The sequence below is a fragment of the Pelodiscus sinensis genome, chromosome 29 (genome assembly GCF_052426305.1).
Source record: "Pelodiscus sinensis isolate ZL-2025 chromosome 29, ASM5242630v1, whole genome shotgun sequence".
Taxonomy (NCBI): Eukaryota; Metazoa; Chordata; order Testudines; family Trionychidae; genus Pelodiscus; species Pelodiscus sinensis.
This window is the reverse complement of record NC_143080.1, coordinates 13,613,633-13,636,522: the sequence shown is the minus strand read 5'-3', so window position 1 is coordinate 13,636,522 and position 22,890 is coordinate 13,613,633. Positions and strand designations below refer to the sequence as shown.

The window sequence follows — 22,890 nt, the reverse complement described above, 5'->3', positions numbered from 1 at the left end:
CCATTAGACCGGCTGCACTTGCCGCAGGCTTCCATCTGGGGAAAGGGGGCAATTGGGGGGCTGCAGGAGAGCTTCCTCCCCCAGAAGTCCACAGAGCCAGCCCAGTCCTCCCCATCGGGGGCTCGTACCCCATTCCTCCCTCATCTCCTTCCACTTACCCTTCCCTAGCCCCCCTTCTTATTGATGTACAAAATAAAGATAACGTTTCTTCCAACATTGACTCTGTCTTTATTGAACAAAACTGGGGGAGACTGGGAAAAGGAGGTGGGAGAGGGGAAGAGAAAGGCTGGGAGAGGGGAGGGCAACTAACATGATCAGGGGTTGGGAACAGGTCCCAGATGAAGAAAGGCTACAGAGACTGGGACTTTTCATCTTAGAAAAGAGGAGATGGAGGGGGGACAGGATAGAGGTCTCTAAAAGCAGGGGTTGGGTGGAGAGGGTGCATTCAGAAAAGTTCTTCCTGAGTTCCCATAAAGAAGGACTAGAGGACACCTCGTAAAATGAGGTTTTCCTAGTTCGAACTAAGCGCTCCGCTAGTTCGATTCAAATTCGAACTAGCGGAGCGCTAGTGTAGCACCTATTAAAGTTAGTTCGAACTAACGTCCGTTAGTTCGAACTAACTTTGTAGTGTAGACATACCCCAACTGGTCCGTGTCTGGCCCACCTCCCCTGGTTTCCCTGGCTGGGACACCCCTCGCTCAGAGGTCACCCGACCCCCCCGCACCTCCCCCGGCAAGTGGGGGGCAGCTGCGTTCCCTGGACACAGCAGAGACCCCCCTGGAGAAAGTCTCCAGGGCAGACAGAGCCTGGGACCCGCATCCCCCCAGCCTGAGCTGCTGCTCAGGGCAAACTGCCCCGGGCCCAGAGCCACCCCCCGGAGAGACCAGCCCAAATAGTTCCCCGAAATGGCGCCAGCAGCCCTGGGGTTTGGGAAGCCAAACACTGGGCTCTGGGCATGGCTGTCTGCCAGGTGGGAGCGGGACTCCTGGGGTCTCCCCCGGCTATGGGAGGGGAGTGGGGGCCAGTGGTTAGAGCAGGGGCCTGGGAGCCAGGATTCCTGGGGTCCTTCCCTGCCTCTGGGTGTGGGGGGCAGTGACCACACGGGGATGGCAGGTCTCCAGAACGGGCACAGACAGGACCATGGGGCCCCTGCCCACACACTAAATGCGCCGGGCGGTGGGTGAGTGGGGGGAGCCCCAGCAGGGTGTTAATTGCTTGGGCATTAGTGGCTGGGACCAGCTCCTGTGCCTGGCGAGGGCACTGCTGGGGGGAGGGGCGTGGGGAGCCAGGCCTGGGCGGGAGGAGGTCTGGTCCTACCCTCCAACTTTCTCCCCCAATCAGTGTTCAATGGCTCTTCGGGGGGCGGGGCCCAGTGGAAGCAGGGGGCGGGTCCGTGTGCGCCGAACAGCTGGTCTTGGGATTCCAGGCTCTGCCGGGTTCCCTTCGGGGCCTGTGCTGAGACCAGGTCTGTAGCCCAGGCAGTGCAGGGGGTGATGTCGGGGGCGGGATGGGAAGGGAGGAGAAGGGATGCGGGGTCCTGCAGCAGGTGGCTCTGACCCCCCCGTCTCCGTTCAGCCTAACGCAAGGCCACGGCAGAGCTCCTGTGCAGGCAGCCTAGAGCGGGGGAGATCAGCTGGTCACCTGAAGACATGGAGCTGTTCCTGAATGCTCTGGAGAGCGCAGGTGAGAGCAGAGCCACGCGTTGCAGCTGGACCAGGGACATGGCCCTTTGGGGCTGGGCTGCTCCTCTTCCCCCACAGTCCCTCCGACAGAGCAGAGCTCGTGCGGGAGGGGTGATGGCGGCTCAGGCAAAACGGCGCCCGCTGCGGCTGCCTGGCACCTCTCCCCTGCCTCCTGCGCTGCTGGTGCACTCCTGGCAGGGGACGTGCGGGACCTGGGGTCTGTCAGCAGCCCCCCGCCTGAGCTGCTGCTGGGGGCAAACTTCCCTGGGTCCAAAGTCGCCCCCTAGGTGGGACAAGCCCAAATAGTTCCCAGAAATGGCGCAAACAGCCCTGGGGCTTGGGAAGCAACACACTGGGCTCAGGGCACGGCTGCCTGCCAGGCTGGAAGCGGAAGCCCTGTAGTTCCCTGGATCGTCCTTCTTCCCTTTTTTAAAGATGGGCGCTACATCTGACTTTTTCCAGTCGTCCGGGATCTCTCCCGATCTCCACAACGTTTCAAAGATAACGGGCAAAGGCTCCGCCATGACGTTTGCCAACTCCCTCAGTACCCTCGGATGCATTAAATCCGGGTGCATGGATTTGTGTACGTTTAGCTTTTCTGAATAGTTCCTGACCTGTTCTTTCCCCACCGAGCGCCGTCCTCCGCCTTCCCATACTGCTTAGCCTAGTGCATTCATCTGGGAGCTGACCTTGTCTGAGAAGACAGAGGCAAAGGAAGCCTTGAGTACTTCTGCTTTCCACACATCGTCTGTCACTAGGTTTCCTCCCTCATCCAGGAAGGGCCCATCCCCTCTCTGATCCCCCTCTTCTTGCTGACATGCCTGTCGAAACCTTTCTTGTTCCCCTTCACATCCCTTGCTAGCTGCACTTCCAATTGTGCTTTTGCCTTCCTGATACCCCCCTGCATTCTCGACACAGGGATCTGCAAACTCTTCCAGCAGAAGCCCAAAGTGGACAGTGACCGAAAGACCGGGGGTAAGCCCCTCAGCCAGAGCGGGGGTGAGTGCGGGGCATTCGAGCGGGGGGTCTGAGTGGAACACCAGCTGTGCAGAGGGGCTGCGTGCAAGGCTAGGAGAGGGCTCAAATGGACTCCCGGTGGGGCTGGGGGTGTGAACTTGGGACCAGACCGAGGGCGCGGCGCCCATGGAGGAGGTTGTGAGGGGCTCAGAGGGACTGCGGGAGGGGAGCTGTTGTGCCTGGTTTCACCCCTCCAACAGAACAGGTTTTCCCAAACTTTGGCCCCGTGTACATGGGCTATGTTTGGGAAACACGTTTTCCGCAACAAAGTGGCTGCAGATGCAGGAGTGGCAGGAGGCCCTGGCGTGTTCCTTCCCACCAAGCTCTGCAGTCGGGCCAGGGACTGAGCCCACAGCAACGTCCCCAGCACTGGCCCAGGACTCCCTGGGGAGAAGCTGTAGGCCCAGGGGAGACACCCCAGCAGCGTTTCCTCTCCCTCATGGGGCCCTTCTTGGCGGGAGGCAATTGCACGTCTGCGCGGTTTAGCCGGGCTAGGGCCGAGTTCACGTCCCAGGCGCCGACTTCCTGCTCCTAGCACAATTACTGCTCACTTGGGTTCAGGCCTCGCGACAGGCTCCTGCTTCAGGCTCTTTCTCCTCTCCCTGCTGTGCCCAGTCGCAGGGCTCAGAGCGGGGAGCTGGGCCCAGCCCCACAGACAGGACCCCCCAAAGCAGGATGGCTGGACAGGCTTTGTTGTCTGTTCCGTGGCACCCGGACCTGCCCCCGGCTCCCTGCGCCCTGGGGATGACGCTGCGGGGTGGGACTCCCCAGACTCCCCGCACTCACTGCTCTGCCTTGTCTCCCTCCGCAGGGAAGTAGAGAGGTTGCCGCAGACAAGCCGCAGGTAAGTGCTGAGTCGTTCCCCCATCCCTGTGCGGCTCACTGTGCGCTCTGGGGCTCAGCAGTCTGCCCCCCGCCCCTCCCGTCAGCTGCATCTGGCCAGCTGTGGCTCTGGGGGTGTCTGGCTTGTGTCTAGCCTGGCTCCTGGCCTTGTGGCTGGGGACTGGTGGGACGTGTCCTACACCGAGGGGGAGGGAGGCAGGAGCCTCAGCCCCACTGATTTACTGGGGTTTGGGCTCCTGAGTCCCCAAGGTGCTTCTGAAAGCCCCACCCCATGTGCCCAGTCTTGGGGTGGTGCAGGGTCTTAGCCCAGGGAGCAGGTACCAGCCCCATGTGTAACTCCCCCGACTTCCGCCACCTCCCTGCGTCGCCCCACACCTCAGGGCTCAGTGCAGCCTCTCACCTGGGGCAGCCTCACACCCACCCTGGGGCAGAGGGATGCTGGCACGAGGGACCGGGGGGGGTCAGGGCCAGAGAGTGGCGGGTCCCAGGCAGGAGAGGCTATGGGGTGGTGGAGGGGGCGTGTCTGGCTTGGACGGGAGATGGCGCCGGCACCGGGAGCAGGGTGGCTACAGTGCGGTGGTGGGTGACCGGCTTGCGGGGTCCGTTCCCCTCCACGTGGGCCCCGGTCAGAGCCCCCCCTCCCCTGAGCACTTGTGAGCCGTACAGTGTGACCGGCCCTGCCCGCCTGACCCTGCCTCTCCCTGCCCAGTTCCTAATGTCTGACGGAGCCGTGGGCCCTGCAGCCGCGGAGGGTCCCGACTGAATCTCCTGCCGGGCTCTGGACTCTCCCCTCGCTCCAGCCTGCTCAGCGCCAAAGCTCCGCGCTCGCCTTTGTAACCCAGCCCTGGCCCGGGGCGGGTCCCTCCATGGGGACATCACTGGGGGACTTTTCTAGCTGGTCGCTCTGCTTGCAACAGGAGTGTTGTGGTGCTGACTGTGGTGCACTGGGCAGCCGTACCCTTGGGACATCCACTGGTGGCGGTGTGGGCTGGGGGTGACCCCTACTGGCCGGTGTCGGTAGCACGGCCCAGCAGGACGGCTGCCTACGGTCACCTTCCTAGGCCAAGATCCAACCTGTCCGACCGGTGGAGGGCAGGGAGGGGACAAAGGAGGGAGGTTTTGGGGGGAAGGGGCAGTTGCTGGCTTGGAAACATGAAGGGAACAACCGAAGCTGAGGGCGAGGGTCCAGGGACGATTGACCCCCCACCCCAAGGGGTCTGAGGCTGCCTGGCCCTGACTCCTGTAGCCACATCACGTCTGTGCTGGGCTGTACCCTGGAGAAGCAATAAGCCCCCCTGTTCTACTGGCTGGCGGAGCCTGTTCCCACTGCTACGGGGGGCAGAATCGGGAACCCCCACACGCCGTCACCATAATAAACGTTCTTTCTCGTTTCTTTGTATTAACCTGGCATCGGTTAATTGTTGTGTCCTGGTTTTTTCCTTAGGGGGGAGATTTCCCAAGTGCTCTCCCCCAGGTTTTTTTTCTCATCACTTGGGTGGTGGCAGCGGATTTTGTCCCCCAAATCTAGGTTAAGTTTTTGAGGGGAAGTTTTTACCACAGCCTGGAGAGATCAGGTTCTGGGTACTTTTGCAGGCCCCACTTCCGCATTTATCATGCCAGAGTGGGGAAGGAGCCTATGACATCCGCACCCCCCAGCCCTGGGCAAGCACGTCCAGCCCTCCACAGTGCTCCAGCTTCAGCACCTCCAACCCCATCCCGGGACACGAGATAGCGACAGGAGAGGACACCGCCCGTCAAGGGGTGACCCTCCCCCGGGAGCGAACAGATCTGGCAGCCCCAGATTAGCCCCACCTCCAGGAGCCCCTGTCAGGGCTATGCCCCACTTTGGCACAATAAATGCAGAAGTTGGGGGCCAGCAAGAGCACCCCAAACCTTGGCTCTGCAGGCTTCCCCAAATCCCAATACCCAGTTTTTGGGGGACCTGCTGCCACCATCAAGTGTTTGGAACCCACAAGTGGGGCAGACAATGGAAACCAACCCCGGGGCACCCCAAACTCTGTGTCCCCCAAAGAGCTTGTGAGAGGCGAGAGAAAAGCAAGCGGCCGCCTCTGGTACCGACCCCTCTGGCAGAGCCCCCCGTCCTCCCCCCCGAGAGCTCTTCCCGGACACAAAGTCCAGCCAACACCAGCCCCACTGAGCTGCTCCCCCTCCCCCTGCTTTTATAGCTGCCTTCCGCTGGAGCATGCCCAATAGGGATCTCAGGCGGGGACCCTCGCTCAGGGAGCCAGGTTGAACCCCTGCAGCCCCAGAACGGGGTGGGGTACTCATCACACTGCCCACGTTCCGCTCCCATGGAGCCCTGCCTGCAGGAAGCAGGACGTCCGCCCGTCTCTGGTCCACGCCCACCCACCCACCGGGGTGCTTAGAACAGACGCACTCATTGCAGCAGTGAGCATGTCATTGGGGGCAGGACAGCCAGGCCCTTAGCCTAACTGTGCCCCCTCCCTGTGCCCAGCCAGCTGGGGGTGTGGGGGTCTCCAAGCAGGCAGCAAAATCAGTCACAAGCCCGAACTCCAGCTTGACCCACCCTCCCAGGGTCCTGCCGCCACCTGGTGGCCAAAGACACTCACTGCACCTGCCCTCTAACTCCCCTCCCATTCCTGCCCCTGACCCCTCTGGACACTTGCCCGCCCTCCCTCCCCTCCACCCCAGAGCCTGCTGTGACTCAGGCCTCCATCGGCTGCCAGCTGCTCCCCACAACCTGCACGCGGAGATGCAGCCACCTCTGGGGAAGAGGTGGGGCTGTTGGTACAGGGGCCCCTCGCCCAGCACTGAGAGGCAGCCATCCCATGGGCGCAGGTGTGGGGCTTTTTAGCCAGCGTCGCTCACCTGGGACAGAGATGCAGCCACCGCTGGGGCAGGGCGGGGCGGTTGGTGCAGGGACTTCCTGGCCTGGTGCCAAATGCAGCTGTAGCTGGGGTGCAGCGCAGCAGCCACCTCCTAGACACACGGCACAGCAGTTTGGGACGGGAAGTGCAGGGGGTCCCGGCCCCATTGGTAACAGGACCCAGGGGGTCAGGACCCAGCTGGGCAGGAGGGTCCCAGGTGTGGGCGTTGTCTGTTCTGCATCAGGAGCTGGGGCCATTGCTGCTGCACACGGGGCCCTGGCTTGTGCCAAACCAGACGGAGGCGCAGCAGCCTCCATCGGCAAGAGGAACTGGAGTCCTGGAGGTCCAGGGACCAGGCATGGGTGGGGGCGCATGGAGGATGCTGTTCAGCCCTTTTCTCCCCAGGATGCAGGACCTGCCAGTGTCTCCCAGAGGGGCCTGGCAAGGTCAGTCCTGGGACCAGCCCTTCCCCACGCGCTGCCTGGGCACGGGGTGTTGCCAATGCGATGGCTGCCCTGGGACCTGAGGCACAGAAGGTGGCTTCCAGGCTTGAATTTTCTGTGATAGTTTCCAGGCACGGTGTGTCTCAGTTTCCCCACCATGCTGCACTGTTCGTGGTGGGGGTAGGGTGGGAATGTGCACACTGGTTGTTCCCCCCTAGGTAACACTGGGTTTGATAGAAAACAAAAATTATTGTATTAAGTGGAAGCAGTAGGATTTAAGCTGTAATAAGTGAGCAAAGTAAATTACAAAGGGCAGAGCAAAGTAAGTTACAATCAAAAGAAACAAAAATGCTTGGCTATTTCTACACTGACACCTCAGCACAAACTCACCCTAAAACCTCTTTTCCAGTTGCCACTCTAAACCAGGGCTCTCTTCCACACCATGGAGCCTGGCTTCTTCCTTCAGGTACAGCCCAGCCAAAAGACCCTTTGCTTTCCTACTCTTTTTGTTAAGGAGTTGAGGCCGCTCCCTTCCAACCACTGCTCAGACTTAAGGGCAAAAGATTGTTTTACAGTGGCTCATCAAGAAGTTTCAGGTAACTCCCTCCATGTCTCCCATTCGCACATTTGAAACTCACAAAGTATTCCCCACTCCACCTGTCTAATTTTATACATTCAAATGATACTGTGACGTAGTGGGGGTACCTGGCTGGTTTCTATGCTGCTGGCTCTGGGGTAACCCCCACTGGCTGCTGTGGGTACCACGACCCAGCAAAACAGGATGAGTCACTATGCAAACCAGTGGCCAGACACCCCCCATGGAGAGGAACAAAGGAAGGTGGAATGCTGCCCTGGCTGGGGGGCAGGGCTGGAAGGGAGTTAGTTAGTTGCTGGCTGGCTGGGAGCATGGAGGAGACAGCCTAGGGAAAGGGGCTGGAGTTTAGGGGCCCAGTCTCCCCCATCTCAAGGGGGCCTGAGGCATCCTAGCCCAGCTCTGTGACCAGATTACATCTGTGCTGTGCTGTATCCTGGAGAGGCAATAAACTTCCTCTATTCCCCCGGCTGGTGCAGTCTGTTTGTGCCATTTCGGGGTGCAGGAGACGGGGGACCCCCAACGCGCCGTCGCAGATACATACAACAGAGTAAGATAAACAGAACCAGTGGATCATGACATGAAGATGGACAGGTTAGATGAAATCATTTGCTCAAACCACCTTTGAGTTATGTATATTCATGTCCATAAGCCCAGTCCCATCACAGTCTGTGTTTGTGTGGGTGAGAGAGATAGTTCACTCCCCTTTGGTTTAACCCAAGAGTGGCAATCAATGACAGCTCAATCCCCTTGCTTAGTCTACACTGCAGGGTTTTTGCACAAGAAGCCTTTTGTGGAAGAGTTCTCATGCAAACACTTCTTGTGCAAACGCGCATCCAGATGTCAAAGTGCATTGCAAATGTAATGTGCTTTTGCACAAGGGAGTGTCCACACTGCATGGACACTTTTGCACAAGAAAGCTCTGACTGCCATTCACAAAATGGGCATTAGAGAACTTCTGCTTTGTGCAAAACCCCCTGCAGAGCATTTACACCTGCCTTTTTGTGCCAGAGCTGTCGTGCAAGAAAGGAGTTATTCCTTGTGGGGAGAGGAATAACTCTACCAGCAAAAGTCCTCTGTTCTGTCAATTTTCTTCTGCAATTTTTGTGCAAAAACCGGTGGAGCATCCACACCTCAAGTGCTCATTTCACAAGGTGTAACGGTACTTCGAGCTAGGAAGCCTAGTTCGAACTACCTAGTTCATGCCTCGTGTAGCCGTGCTGCACGGGGTTCGAACCAGCGGGGTTTTAAAAATGGCGGCTCCCCGCTTATGCAAATGAAGCCCGGGAAATTCAAATCCCGGGCTTCATTTGCAAGTGCGGTATGCCTACATTACCCCGCTAGTTCGAACTAGGAGGGTAGTGTAGACATACCCTGACAGACTGGAGCCCGTGTGGGTGTGTCTCAGGGCTTGGCGTTGGACATGGAGCATGTGATGGGTCCTGGATGGACGCTGGAGGCACGTAGGAAAGTAACAAGGACGTGGGGTTTGCCCATAAAAATTGATGCTCAGATAAATCCATTAGTCTGAGGTGCCACTGGAGCCCTCATTGTTTTTATAGACACAGACTGACACGGCTCCCACTCCCCCAATACCTGTGTTATTAATCTGGGTCTTGTAGACAAAGCCATTCATGGTGAGTAAGGACCTTGCCGGCCCAGTGCTCAGAGCACTAATCTGGAAATGGCTTTGTGTTTTCCCTGGAAGCCCTAGCTGTGGCACAGAGACATGGGACCCTGTCAGCTGGTGCTGGAACACACTTGAAATCTGATTTCACCCTGGGGATGGGGAGGGTTCCACAAAGGGTCCTTGGAAAATGCTATTTCAGGAGGGGGAAGCCATGAATGCTCATCTGCAGCCAGGTGGGATTTCTGTGTAACAGGAGGTGGCAGGAGACTCCAGCAGCAGCCACGGAAGCCCTCGGACGGGATGCTGCCCAGAGACTGCACGACAGGAGAGATGCACCAGAGCTGGGATTGTTCCTTGAGAGCTCAGCGTGCTGCAGTCAGAGTCGGAGTCCCTGCTCCACGGCCAACAGGGCCCGGGGCTTGGACCCAGGGTAGCGGGAGGGCCCAGGTCCAGCTAACCCCACTACCCGTAGCAAGGGAGTTCTCTGGAAGTTTGCACTCACCTCTGAGCTAGGCCCTATTGCTCCTGATAGAAGGGACTGACCTATGGACTGGACCTCTTGGCCATATGTCTCAGGAGGGAGAGGAGACTCACTTCTCAACGAGGCCTCTGGGCCTGGGAGCCTCTAACCGAGGGGACCCCTCTGGGTGCCAGGCCGCGGAGTCACATAGGTGTTAGCAGACACCCCTCCAGACATGGCTGACCAGCCAGGTTAACACTGAGTGTGGGGAAAGGGCACGGCCTTGGAGTAAAGGCAGCACAACGCCCTTGGAAGGGCTCGTCTCGAGGGGTAGCCACCCCCCGGCTGTGCCCCCGACACGGGGGCTCAGGCAACTGGGAGTCAGTGTGAGCGTTTGTGCTGCCCAGCTCCCATCCGCGACCCTTGAACTCACGTGAGTGGGAGGAATTGGACCGGCTGCCCCGCGCTCCGCAGAGGGAAACGTGGGCTCCCCGTGCTGAGCAGCTCCAGACAATTCTTTCCCCGCCGTGTGGCTGGGGGCTCCGGCCAGAACACGCCTGCGCCGACTGATCCCGTGTCTGGGGGTGGGAAGGGACTGTCAAGGGGGAGATGTGCAGAGCCCGTGGGGGCAGGGTGGACGAGGCTGCCTCCCTCTGCAGTGTGGGGCAGGGTCCCAGGCTGGGATCAAGTTGTGTCAATGGGGGATTTTCCGTCCCTTGCCACCGCTGAGCCGTGACGTGAGGGCGTCAGTAACACAGCCAGGGAGAGTGGGGCTGGACCGGAGGGGTGGGTGAGGTTCTGGGGTCTGCAAGGTGCGGGGGGTCAGACCAGGTGCTCATGATGGTCCCTTCGGCCCTTCAAGTCTGAGCCCGGGAGACCGGCCTTTCAGCTGCTGAGGGACTCCTGAGCCCAGCTCTGACCCACAGCCCCTGCTTTGACTGCTAGGCATGACTGCTCCAGCCAGAGGTCTGGGAGGGCTTTCCCTGGGGAGGGGCTGTTGTCGTGGCAACGGAAACACCCCTGCTGTGCCTGTGGGCTGCATCCCAGTGAGGGGGCTCTGCTGGCACCGCTCTGTCCCCACAGGCCCTGGGGTGTAGCCGCCCCCTCGGCTGTCATGGGAAAAGTGTTTCAAGTCCCCCGGTTTGCAGGGAATGGCTGAGACGGACCCAAGCGTGCGCTTAGGGCCCAGAAAGCAAAGCTCATAAAAACATAATTTGTGTATTTCTCTGTAATGTATTTATTTGAAACCAATCCCACAATTTTTTATTTGGCTCCTGCTGATGCTACCCCTGAGCTGGGTGGAGATTTTGGCATCGAGGGAGCATCTCTTGGAGGTCTCGAGTCGCTTTTCTTCTTCCAGGCTACACAGGAAGAGGCAGCTGGGACTCTCAAGTCATCAGGAGGCTGGATACATCTGGGCTGGCCCCAGTGGCCGGGAGACACAGAGTTCTGGACCTGGCTGAGCAGCAGCTTCCCTGCCGCGGGTGCTGCCGTGTGAGCCCTGCCCTGGCCCTGGGCGTTCCTGGCCAGGCCCTCCCTTTGCTCCTCCACTCTCCATCCAGGCAGATCTCTGAGTTGGGGAAACCTCCCCTGAGAACCTGCCGCCTCCTCCGTGGAAGTGGTGGGAAAGGGGCTGCCGGGAACTCCTGGCCGTGGTGGCCCTCGGGGTCGTAGAGGAATCCCCTAGTGCAGCGTTTCTCCCCCTGGGGGTCCCTGCCCAGAAGGGGGCGGCAAGGCGAGGGCAGGAGGGTCGCTCACGGGGGCACCGGACGTTTGGGCTTTCCCAGCAGTGGCCTCGTGTTCAGTCCCCAGGTCCCCATCCCGGCGGAGTTTGGAAATAAGAAGAAATGTCCCTGATCTCTCCTGGCCTCCCCAGCTGGGCGGCTGGAGGGGCAGCTGCTCTCTGCCCCCAACCTGGCCAGCAGCGGCGCAGATGGACGGGCGGCAACGGCATCGCTGCCTCCACTTCTCCTGCGCTGCTGCTGCTGGCACTGACCCCACTGGGATCCCGCTCGCTCTGGCCACCCAGCTTGGAAGGGAGCGATGCCCCCAGCAGGGGGAAGAGGGAAGGATGCAATGGCAGCCACTCCCCCTTCCTTCTGCGCTGCTGCTGGGAGCGGAGCTGCCCTCCGAGCTGGGCACCTCCCCTGTGGCCCCTGCTCTGTGGTCCCCAGCGGAGAAGGCAGCCCTGCCAGCAGCAGTGCGGAAGGAACGGTGGCAACAACATGCCAGGCCACCCTGCCTCTGCGCTGCTGCTGGGGCGGCGTTGACTTCTGAGCTGGGGGACCCGTCAGTGACCACCCCTCACTCGCTGCTCAGTGGGGCCCCCTCCGAACTGGGCCCCACAACAGCAGCCGCTGCTCTGCTGCCGCCCAGGTCCAAAGGCAGCGCCACTGCCTGCAGCGGCACAGAAGGAAGGGCTGAGATACCAGACCAGGCCTCCCTCCCTCCTGCGCTGCTGCTGGCGCTGACTTTGCAGCTGGGTGTCCTGCCAGCATGGGCCACTCGCAGGCCACTCAGGGTGTGTCTAGACCAGGGGTCTCCAAACTACGGCCCGCAAGGCCCTCTCATCCGGCCCGTGGAGACCTTTTTGTCTGGCCCCGCCTTCTTCCGTGTGCCGGTGTGACGAGGCGACCCCCGCCCGTCCCTTGGGCGCCGCCGAACGGGCCCTTCTTGCCGCGGGGGGGGGGGGGCCCTGTCAGGGGTGTGCGGCGTGTACTCACGCCGCGCCGGGGCAGGAGAAGCGGGCCGCTCCGCTGACAAGCGGCCGCGCGGCGGCAAACGGCGCAGGGGGCGGGGGTTAGCACGGGCGGCGTTCCCCCGCCCAGACTGACAGGGCAGCCGGCCAATCAGGGGGCAGGATGGGCGGTGGTGGTAACGCCCGCCTGGCGACGTGCAGGGGAACGTGAACCCCGGCGGGAACTTTAAAAAGGTGACCCCTTCCGCCCAGGGGGGGGAAGGAGTGAGCAGTGGCAAGCAGGAGGGGAGGACAGCGTGCAGAGGAAGGGGAGAGCAGGGGGAAAAGCCCCCCCCCCCCCTTCCGGGAGAAACGGATTCGCAGGCGAATATTCTGAAGAGGAAACATTAAAAGCAACAATCTCTCTACCATAAGTGGATATATTTGCACACTATATTCAGGTAAGTTTAACTTAAGAAATCATAAGAATTTTTAAAAATTGTTTCGGGTCATTTGCAGCTATTATTGCGACAAAATTAGTTCGCATAATCAGGTTTTTTGAGCGATATTGTGTGCAAGATACTTTCAGTTTCATTATTTATTCATGTTGAATTCACTTTATTTTAGTGCCCAGCGATGGCCGAGAAGAGGAAAAGAAAAATAGACGATGAGTGTCGGCAATTTCAAGAAGAATGGAGTTTGAAATACTTCTTCATCAAAACCGGCGAGAAAGCATTGTGTGTGATTTGCAACGAAACCGTGGCTGTGATGAAAGAATACAACCTGTGCCGTCATCATCAAAGCAAACATCAGGAGAAATATGTACAGTTGAAGGGTAAAGTCCGTGCCGAAAAATTTTCTAAATTACAAAATCAACTCACATCTCAGAGGACATTGTTCAGTAAATCCTCAAATGAAAATGAATCCTTAACTAAGGCCAGTTATAAAGTTGCCTACGTCCTGGCTAAAAGTGGCAAACCCTTTACAGATGGTGAAGTAGTGAAGGAATGTTTGTTGGAAGTGGCTGAGGAACTTTGCCCAGAAAAGTCAAAACAATTTGAAAATGTAGCTTTGGGTGCGAATACCATTGCCCGCCGTGTTGCAGACATGGGTGAAAACATTGTGACTCAAATAGCGAAAAATGCAAGCAAGTTTCGTCATTTTTCAATTGCAATGGATGAATCGCTGGACAGCTGCTCCACCTCTCAACTGCTTGTGTTCATTAGAGGTGTGGATGAAGACATGAACATAACACAGGAGCTGGCTTCCCTACATAGCATGTATGGCACTGTTACCGGAGAGGATATATTCAATGAGTTGAAAAAAACATTTGCTGATTATAACTTGGACTGGACTAACCTCAGTTGCCTGACTGTTGATGGAGGAAAGAACATGAGTGGCATAAAGAAAGGCTTGGTTGGACAAGTGAAGCAGATGTGTAATGAGAAAAACATTATACAACCAATGTTCCTGCACTGTATTATTCACCAGCAAGCTTTGTGTGCTAAATATGTGGACATTAGCAGTGTACTAAATCCTGTGGTGAAGATGGTGAATTTAATAAGGTCACATGGGCTCAACCATAGACAGTTCAGAGACATGTTGAAAGATACAGACACAGAATCGCAAGATTTACCATATTACACAGCAGTAAGATGGCTAAGTTGTGAGAAAGTTCTGAGCAGAGTATTTAAGTTAAGAAAGGAAATAGGTGACTTCCTGGAAAGTAAAGGCAAGCCACAGCCATTACTGTCTGATGAAGAGTGGGTATGGAAATTGGCTTTTGCTGCAGACATAACTAGTCATTTAAATTTTCTGAACCTAAAACTACAAGGAGAGCAAAATCTAGTTTCTGATCTATACACCCACCTAAAGGCCTTCAGATCCAAACTTGTCTTGTTTTTGGAACAAGTACAGGCCAACAACTTGACGCACTTTCAGCAGTGCAAGGTCTTCATGGCTGAAGCAACAGCTGAGTTCCCCACGTCATTTGCATGCAAGATCATCAAAGACCTCCAGCTGCAGTTTCAGCAGCGGTTTTCTGACTTGGATTCAAAGGCAGAAGAAGTGAGATTGTTTCAAAACCCATTTGAAGCAGATGTGGCCAGTTGCCCAGATGAACTGCAGCTGGAAGTCATTGAGTTGCAAGCAAATGACCTCCTTAGGGACAAGTTCAAAATAGGACTGGTGGGTTTTTACCAGTTTTTGCCCAAGGAAGACTTTCCTAATGTCAAAACTTTTGCATCAAGGTACCTTTCAATCTTTGGAACAACATACCCGTGTGAACAAACATTTTCAAGAATGAAATATGTGAAGAACAATTTGAGAACAAACTTGTCCGATGATAATCTCAGGTCACTGTTGATGTTAGGGACAACAAATCTAAAGCCAGAAATGTCTGCTATTTTGGCATCCAGGAAACAATTTCACCATTCACACTAATACAGGTGTTCATGTGTAGTGTATCAATGTGTTATTAAATAATAACTGAATAAAATAATATTAAATACATAATTAAAAACAACATCCATGTTTTGATTGTTTTTTATTTGGACCTCAAGTGTGTAGTCGGCCCCCGAACTGCTGTTTGATAGTTAATGCGGCCCTCGGGCTGAAAAGTTTGGAGACCCCTGGTCTAGACTACAGGGTTTTGTCGACAAAAGTGGACTTTTGTCGACACAATTATACCTGCGTCTACACTGCTGCTTAGTTCTGTTGACTCCTCTGTTTTGTCGACAGCTGTAAACCTCATTCTACGAGGAATGACGCCTTTTGTCGAGAGAGTTCTGTCACCAGAAGGCGCTATTGCATCTCCACTGCCCTTTGCGTCTACACTGTCATGTTGACAAAGCGGCTTGCTCTGTCTACAGAACTGGACGTAGTCGAGATGCTCTTTGTTGACAGAAGCTTTGTCCACAGTATCTGTCGACAAAACTTCTGTGGACAAAAGCCTGTCGTCTAGACGTAGCGTCAGTGTGGCAGGCAGGGCTGCCCCCAGCAGTGGCACGGAAGGGAGGGTGGCTCTGCTGGGTCAGGCGGCCTTGTGCACATGGTGCCTGCGCTCTCTAGCTGCCCAGCTGAGAAGGGAGAGGCACGGCCAGCAGCGGCACAGCAGGGAGGGTGGCGATACCAGACCAGCTCCCCTCCCTCCTGCGTTGCTGCTGGCGGTGGGGTTGCCATCCAGGTTGGGCACCTGACCCCTTATAACTGCCCCCAGCCATCCCGTTAGTAGGCAGAGCCTCTGCCCGCAGCAGTGCAGAGGGAAGGGAGGCACCGCCACACCAGGCCGCCCTCCCTTCTGCGCTGCTGGTGGTGCTGGCGCTGCCTGCTCATGGGAAAAGGTGTGAAAAGGGGGTTCTCCAAAGGAGCAGCGCCACATGGACCTCGGGGATGCCAGGGGTCTGAGTCCGCTGCTGACTCCAGGCTCCATGCAGGTGCTTCCACTCAGAAATGCAAAAGAGCCTCCAGGATCCTGAGCCTTTCAAAGCGGAAGGACCCTCGTAAAGCCGAGTCAGTGGGACTTCCTGCTGGCCCCGGGCTGCACACGGAGTTCCCGTTTTGAAGTGCACAGGAGGCCCTGCTGGGGCCCTTGTCCAGTTCAAAGTGCAGAAAGTGCCCATCGACTAGTCGAGTAGCCAATGGAAATTCCATCGACTCTTCAACTTGTCCGTGAATCGTTATTTAACATCCTTACCCAGCAGCAGTGGTGCGGAAGGCAGGGAGGCAAAGCTGCAGCAGCCCACCTGCCTTCTGCACTGTTACCGGAGACAGCACGGACTGTCCAGCTGCCCGGCGGGAGTGGCGGCGCTGTTGCCAGCGAAGGCAGAGAAGGACGAGGGGAGCACCGTCCAGGGCCCCCTCCCTGTTTGCTGGGGATGTCAGACAGGGAGTCACTGAACAATCATGTCACTGCATCAAACTGTAGCAATTCCACGATTATTCGATAGTCCCTGGTGCCTGAGTCAGCAATGAGGGGCTGCACCGGCATCCCACACAGCAGACGGAGGCTGCACCGGCATCCCACACAGCAGCCTCTGTGCGACGGGATCTTTTGCCAGCCCCGGACAGAGGCTGCTCTGCAGCAGCCTCCTCTGGAGCGTGAGAGGCAGGAGCAGGCAGCTCCGCAGAACTGGTGCTCACGGAGAACTAGATTTTAAGTCAGCTCCCCTCAAGCAACCCCCCATCCCCCTCGCCTCTATGTGAGACAGCGAGGGAGGAAAGGGGGCTCCATGGAGCTGGCCTGTGTGGAGAGCCGGCTTAGAAGATAGTTCCCCGAACATCTCATCTCATCTCTGCCCTGCCCCCACGCTGATAGGGAGGCAGCAGTGGAGGGGGATGGGTGAGACGTGGTTCCACAGGAGCTGATACACATGGGGAGCTTTCTTGAAAGCTGCTTCCCGTGTGCACCAGCTCCTGCCTGACTCCCTCACCCTCCGTGTTGCTGCATCTCTATGAGAGGCAGCAGCCCATGGTGCGGGCCAGGCAGCTCCATGGGATCTGGTGCTCATGGGGAGGCAGCTTAATAGCTGGATCCCCGCAGACACCAGCTCCCACCTTCCCCCCCTCTTGCTGCTTCTGTTCCTGAGGCAGCCGGGGGAGGGGTGTGTGGAGGCGACAGGATTAACCAATAAGCCCAGACGTATCGGTTAATCGTGTAGCCAGCTACACACGTTGACACCCCTAGTTTGTGCTGCTGCTGGTATCGGCGCTGCCCTCTGAGGTAGCCCCTGGCCAGTGGCACCCGCTCTCTGGTCACCCGGTTTGGGAGGCAGGGCTGACACCCGCCGCGGTGCTGAAGGAAGTGCTGCAATCCCGCCCCTCCTGCACTTCCTGCTGCACTGCTCTTGGGGCAGCACTGACGGCCGAGCGGGTGACCAGAGAGTCGTGGCTGCTCCTGGGGCGCCCAGCTCGGAGGACAGGGCCCCCGCCAGCAGTGGTGCAGAAGTAGGAGTGACACAACACGGAGCCACCCTGCTTCTGTGCTGCTGCTGGCAGGGACGCCGTCGTCTAAGCTGGGCCCCTGGCCAGCAGCCACTGCTCTCCAGCCACCCGGGTCAGAAGGCAACCCCACACCCTGCAGCAGTGCAGAAGGGGAGGAGGCAAGACCTTATCATGCCCCCTTCCCTCTGCGCTGCAGCTGGTGCTGGCGCTGAATTCTGAGCTGGGTGACCTGCCAGGGGCCGCTGCTCTGCAGCCACCCAGATGGAAAGGCAGCCCCCCCGCCAGCAGCAGTGCAGAAGGAAGGGTGGCAACACCGGACCTGGCCTCCCTTCCTCCTGTGCTGCTGCTGTCAATGGGGCTGCCCCCAAACCGGATGGCCAGACAGTAGCCGCTGCTCTCCAGCCACTCAGCTGGGAAAGCCGGGAGAAATCCGACAGTTTTTAATATTTCCAAACATCTGCCCAGAGGAAGATTTGGGGCCTGAAGACGAGGTCATGGCTGGGAAAACCCAGGCGGCCAGTGACCCTGCTCGCGAGCCCCCTCCCCTGGCCCTGGGACCCCCTTTTGGGTGGGGAGCCCCAGCTGGAGAAAGGCTGCACTAGGGGATTCCCCAATGACCCTGGGGACCAACAGGGCCAGGAGTTTCTGGCAGACCCTTTCCCACAACTTCCAGGGAACACGCCGGAACTAGGGCCCCATCGCGTCCCCCTGCATCCTCGCCCATTTCACAGCCAGACCGTGTCCACGCTGCTCCCTGGCACACTCCCGGGGGCTTCCCTGGGAAATTTCCCGGCTCTCTGACCGGCTGGGTCCTGACCCAAACTAGGATTGTGTGCAATGGGGGTGGGGGCGTCCCAAGAGTGCCAATTTCACTTCCCAGCAGCCTGTGGGGCAGAGCTTGAGCCGTTCCACCCTCACTTCTCCCTGCCCCTCAGGGTGGCTCTGATCTGCTCCCTCCGCGAGTGCCCGTGTCGGGGCAGGACAACTCCTGTCCCATCCCAGCCAGGTCAGGGAGCAGCTGGTGCCCCAGGCCCCTCGTGACATGGGGAGCTCAGACTCCCCTCGCCATCCCCCCATCCCCTCCTCTCCCCCCGTTGCACGTCTCCTGGCTGTGAAATGGGTGGGGCCCTAGTCAGGTTCCCAGGGACCTTTACCCCCCACAGAGCAGGGGTGGGGAACCTTTGCTGGGTCGGGGCTAATTACCCAAAGAGAAATCTATGGGGGGCTGCACACAAGTGAGAAACAGCCCCCCTCCTCTCCCCAGCGTGGGCCCCCAGTGCAGGGGGGAGCCCCGACCTTCAGGGGCCGGATCCCCGCCAGCCGGGGCTGCATCCGGCCCCCATGCCTGAGGCTCCCCACCCCCTCCATAGGGATCTGCACTGGATGGGAGTCTCCCTGGGAAAGGCCTGGCCAGACCACGAGCGCCCAGGGTAGGGCTGCGAGGTGCCGGGTTCGCGGTGGCTTCTCTGCCTGAGCTTGTCTTCCGGGGGGAAGCGGCGCGACGGGGAGGCCCCTCCGTCTATTCCAGATTCAGCCGGTCCCCGAAGTGCAGCCTCCATCTGGCCTCTCTGCTCTGGCCAGCCGGTTTCCTCCTCCGCTGCCCTGGTCCTGGCCTCTGGGTGAGTTCTTCAGCCTTCAGTCTGTGCCACGACACGCCCCATCCGTGGGCTGGAATCGTCACCATCCGGCCCCTGGGTCCAACTCGCGCCTGGTGCCGAGGGGACGACAGCTTCTCTGGCCACAAAGCCTGCAGGCTCCCAGCTTCCCTCTGGCAGAGCCCGGCATAGGGCAGGGCAGCCTAGTGGGTGGAGTCCGTAACCGCAGTGTGGCCCGATGGCCAGTCAGTACCTGCCCCTTTTCTTAGGGCAGTGTGGCCCAATGGCCAGTGTCAGTACCTTGCCCCTTTTCTAAGGGCAGTGTGGCCCAATGGCCAGAGTCAGTACCTTGCCCCTTTTCTTAGGGCAGTGTGGCCCAATGGCCAGAGTCAGTACCTTGCCCCTTTTCTAAGGGCAGTGTGGCCCGATGGCCAGTGTCAGTACCTTGCGCCTTTTCTAAGGGCAGTGTGGCCCAATGGCCAGTGTCAATACCTTGCCCCTTTTCTTAGGGCAGTGTGGCCCAATGGCCAGTGTCAGTACCTTGCCCCTTTTCTAAGGGCAGTGTGGCCCAATGGCCAGTGTCAGTACCTTGCCCCTTTCCTCTGGGCAGTGTGGCCCAATGGCCAGTGTCAGTACCTTGCGCCTTTTCTAAGGGCAGTGTGGCCCAATGGCCAGTGTCAGTACCTTGCCCCTTTCCTCTGGGCAATGTGGCCCAATGGCCAGTGTCAGTACCTTGCCCCTTTTCTAAGGACAGTGTGGCCCAATGGCCAGAGTTAGCCCCTTGCCCCTTTCCTCTGGGCAGTGTGGCCCAATGGCCGGAGTTAGCCCCTTGCCCCTCTCCTCTGGGCAGTGTGGCCCAATGGCCAGAGTTAGCCCCTTGCCCCTCTCCTCTGGGCAGTGTGGCCCAATGGCCGGAGTTAGCCCCTTGCCCCTTTCCTCTGGGCAGTGTGGTCCAATGGCCAGTCAGTACCTTGCGCCTTTTCTAAGGGCAGTGTGGCCCAATGGCCAGTGTTTTGCCCCTTTAGTCAGGCAGTTCAGCCTAACGGCTGTAGTCCGTAAGCTGGCCTTGACTCACGAGGCTGTGCAGGTCCCTGTCCAGAGACAGGAGATGGGTGGGTGGTTCTATCCCCAGCGGTAGGGGGGGGGAAGCCCCTCCCTCTCCCCGGTGCCCGGCCGCGGCTGCGGCTCCACTCCCAGCGTGAGCAGGGAAAGCGAGGTGCTGATATCGCAGGCGGCTCCCTCCCCAGCTGTCGTCACCTGCCCTGGGGCAGCCCCTGCCGAGCTGCAGGCACCTGGGGCCAGGGTCAGACCAGGGGAGCTGGCGTGTCCCCGTGGCCGGGCTCCTCCTGTCCCAAGAGAGCAAGGGCCTGTCAGACGCGGTTCCTGGGAACCAGGGGGTAGGGGGAGCTGGCCCTGGGATGGGCGTAGCACCTCTCTAGTGCTCCCCTGAGGGACAGTCCCAGCTGGGCTCCAAGCTCCCTAGTGGGGGCTGTGCTGAGCTGGGATGGAAGGGAGGAGACGGGGCCCATCAGTGTCCTGCTGCCAGCTAGGGATGGCAGGTGTCCAGTTTTCTACTGGAGAGTCTGGTTTTTGACAGTCCTGCTGCCAGCTCCCAACCCCCCTGGGCCAGGCGCCTCCCTCCCCACATCCCTCCGCTGAAGCCACTGGGGAGAGGAGCTAACGAGACCCCCAGCTCCTGGGGCAAAGAGCGGTGGGCAAGGCCCTCCAGGGGGATTTGCACCCCCAGATGCTCCAGGGGGACAAGGAGGGACCCAGGTCGGGGCAGGAGTCTGGCTGGAACATGGGCCCCTAACGTCCCAGGGTCTCCTCTTAACTGGGCCTAAGTCTGGCTCAGGCCTGGGGTTGCCAGATGGTCTCAACAAAACTACTGGACACACTTGACATGACATCACAATCGACATTGCGTCTCCCCAGGGAAATCCCGCCCATTCCCATTGTCTCATTTCTATTGTCTCCATTTCCTTCCCACACAGAAACCTCAGATTCTGGCCTGTCCGGTTCCAAACCGGACACTGGCCACCTTGCTCAGGCCCAGCTCGGATTTGGCCCTCCCCAGGGGTTGCTGCCAGCCCGCAGCCCTACCACTGCCGGCCCTGCGGGAGCCTCCTGCCCACCCCAGGGTCCGGGGCCGGCTCAGAGGTCACTCTCCTCCCATGCAGAAATGCGGGGGGGGGGGGGGTTACAACCGGCTCTGTTGTTCCCTGGGCCTTGGCTCTCCCCTAGGACACCGCGGGCGTGATGCAGGAGCTGACGTGCTGCGGGGGAGAGAGGTAGAGCCGGGTCAATAGACCAGTGCCCAGGCTGTGCCAACAAGCCCCCCCCCCACCCCCCCGCCAGGTGTATGGGATTTGAGGGTCCCTATCCCAAAGCCAGCCAGGCCCTGACTTCAACTTCCATCCCCTTCACCTGTCCCGGATGGAGAAAAGGCCCAACACAGCCCTGTCCTGCCGGCCCTGCCCCAGGGTCCCCATGCCCCCCACCCCAGTGCTAAGGGAAGACTGCCCCCACACCCCTGCTCATGCTCACCTACCAGCTCTCCTGGCACCTGTGTGGGGCTGTGCCTGCCGGTCCCCCTGCAGGGCCAGCTGGAGGCCTGGACCCCGGCCGTGCAGAGCCTGCAAAGGAAGGGTGGGGGGGTCACACCCGGGAAACCTCCTCCCTGTCCGTGGCCCCCGGCTCAGCCAATCAGCAGCGAAATTGGGAGAGGGGGGCGGGCGAGAGGTCTCCGGGGACGTCCCAAGGGCTGGCCCAGGTCACCCCCAGCAGGGTCGGTCTCAGAGCGATTCCAGCCCCGCCTCTTTGGGGGGCTCCCACACAGCCAGAAAGGGCTGGGGGGTGTCTCTGAGGCTGCCCTGCCGTGCAGCTGTCAGGGGATCTCCATGAGCTCAGCCCTTCCCTAGCCCCTCCCCTCCATAGGCCTTTGTGGTGTCATTGCCCCCCCAACCCCAGTCAGGCTGATGTCCTGCCCCCAAGCACCCCCTTAGGACACAGAGAGGCCTTCCAACCGGCCACAGCCCAGCCACCACTAATGGGCACCAGCCATCACGGATCATTGGGTCCAGCCCCCTACCCTTCCGGCAGGACCAAGCACCGTTAGAGCATCCCTGACAGGTGTCTGCTCTGAAATATCTCCCGAGTGTAACCCCCCTCACAGGAAGTTTTTCCTCATGTCCAGCCTAAACCTCCCTTGCTGCAGTTAAGCCCATTGCTTCTTGTCCTCTCCTCGGAGGCCAAGGAGAGCAATTTATCTCCCCTCCCTATAACCCCATTTTAGGCACTTGAAAACTGCTCTCGTGTCCCCTCTCAGGCCTGGTATATACTGCTGTATCCCAGAAACACGCCCCCCCCCACACACACACCTGCCCATCCCCGCCCCCGCTACATCCAGGGAACACGTTTGCTTGGCTGGAAGTGGAAACCTACTCTTTTGGAAGCCCAGTCTTCCTCCTCCCATCAGGAAGAAGGGAGCTTCCGAAAGAGGGCTTTTTGTGACATTTGGCCCCAGAAATGCCTCTTCAAAAAACAAAACAAAAACAAAACCCCGCCCCGGAAGAAAGGTATTCAAATTACGGTTCACAGTTTCCTTTTTTTCCCCTGGAAGTAGAACACGCTCTCTTGAAATGCAGTGCCCAGAACTGCACACAAAACTCCAACAGAGGCCTAATCAGCAGCGAGACTCCAACTGAGGATTAATCAGTGCACAGTAGAGCAGAAGAATGACTTCTCGAATCTTGCTCACGACATGCCTGTTAACGCCTCCCAGAATCATGTTTGCTTTTCTTGCAACAGTGTCACACTGTTGACTCCTGTTTCGCTTGTGGTCCACTCTGACGCCCTAGATCCCTTCCTGCAGGACTCCTTCCTAGCCATTCAGCATGTGTGAAATGGGTGGTTCCTTTCTAAGTGGAGCGCTTTGCATTTCTCCTCATTAAACTTCATCCTGTTTACTTCAGCCCATGTCTCCAGTTTGTCCAAAGCAGTTTGAAGTATGACCCTGTCCTCCAAAGCACTTGCCACCCTTCCCAGCTTGGGGTCATCTGCAAACTTAATAAGCAGACCCCTGTGGAACCCCAGGTGTTAGGCACTTCCCGCATGGCTGGGAACTGTTAATAATGACTCCCCGAAATCGGTTTGAAAGAG

The 22,890-nt window shown here is 58.7% G+C and overlaps 1 long non-coding RNA gene across 1 annotated transcript; it reads left to right on the top strand.

Annotated features, from left to right (window-relative positions):
• Nucleotides 1-2,499: 2,499 nt before the first annotated feature.
• Nucleotides 2,500-5,680, top strand: LOC149521313 (uncharacterized). The gene is made up of 3 exons (XR_016348049.1): nt 2,500-2,681; nt 3,511-3,543; nt 4,252-5,680. It is a non-coding gene; the product is annotated as an uncharacterized LOC149521313 (long non-coding RNA).
• The last annotated feature ends 17,210 nt before the right edge of the window (nt 5,681-22,890 follow it).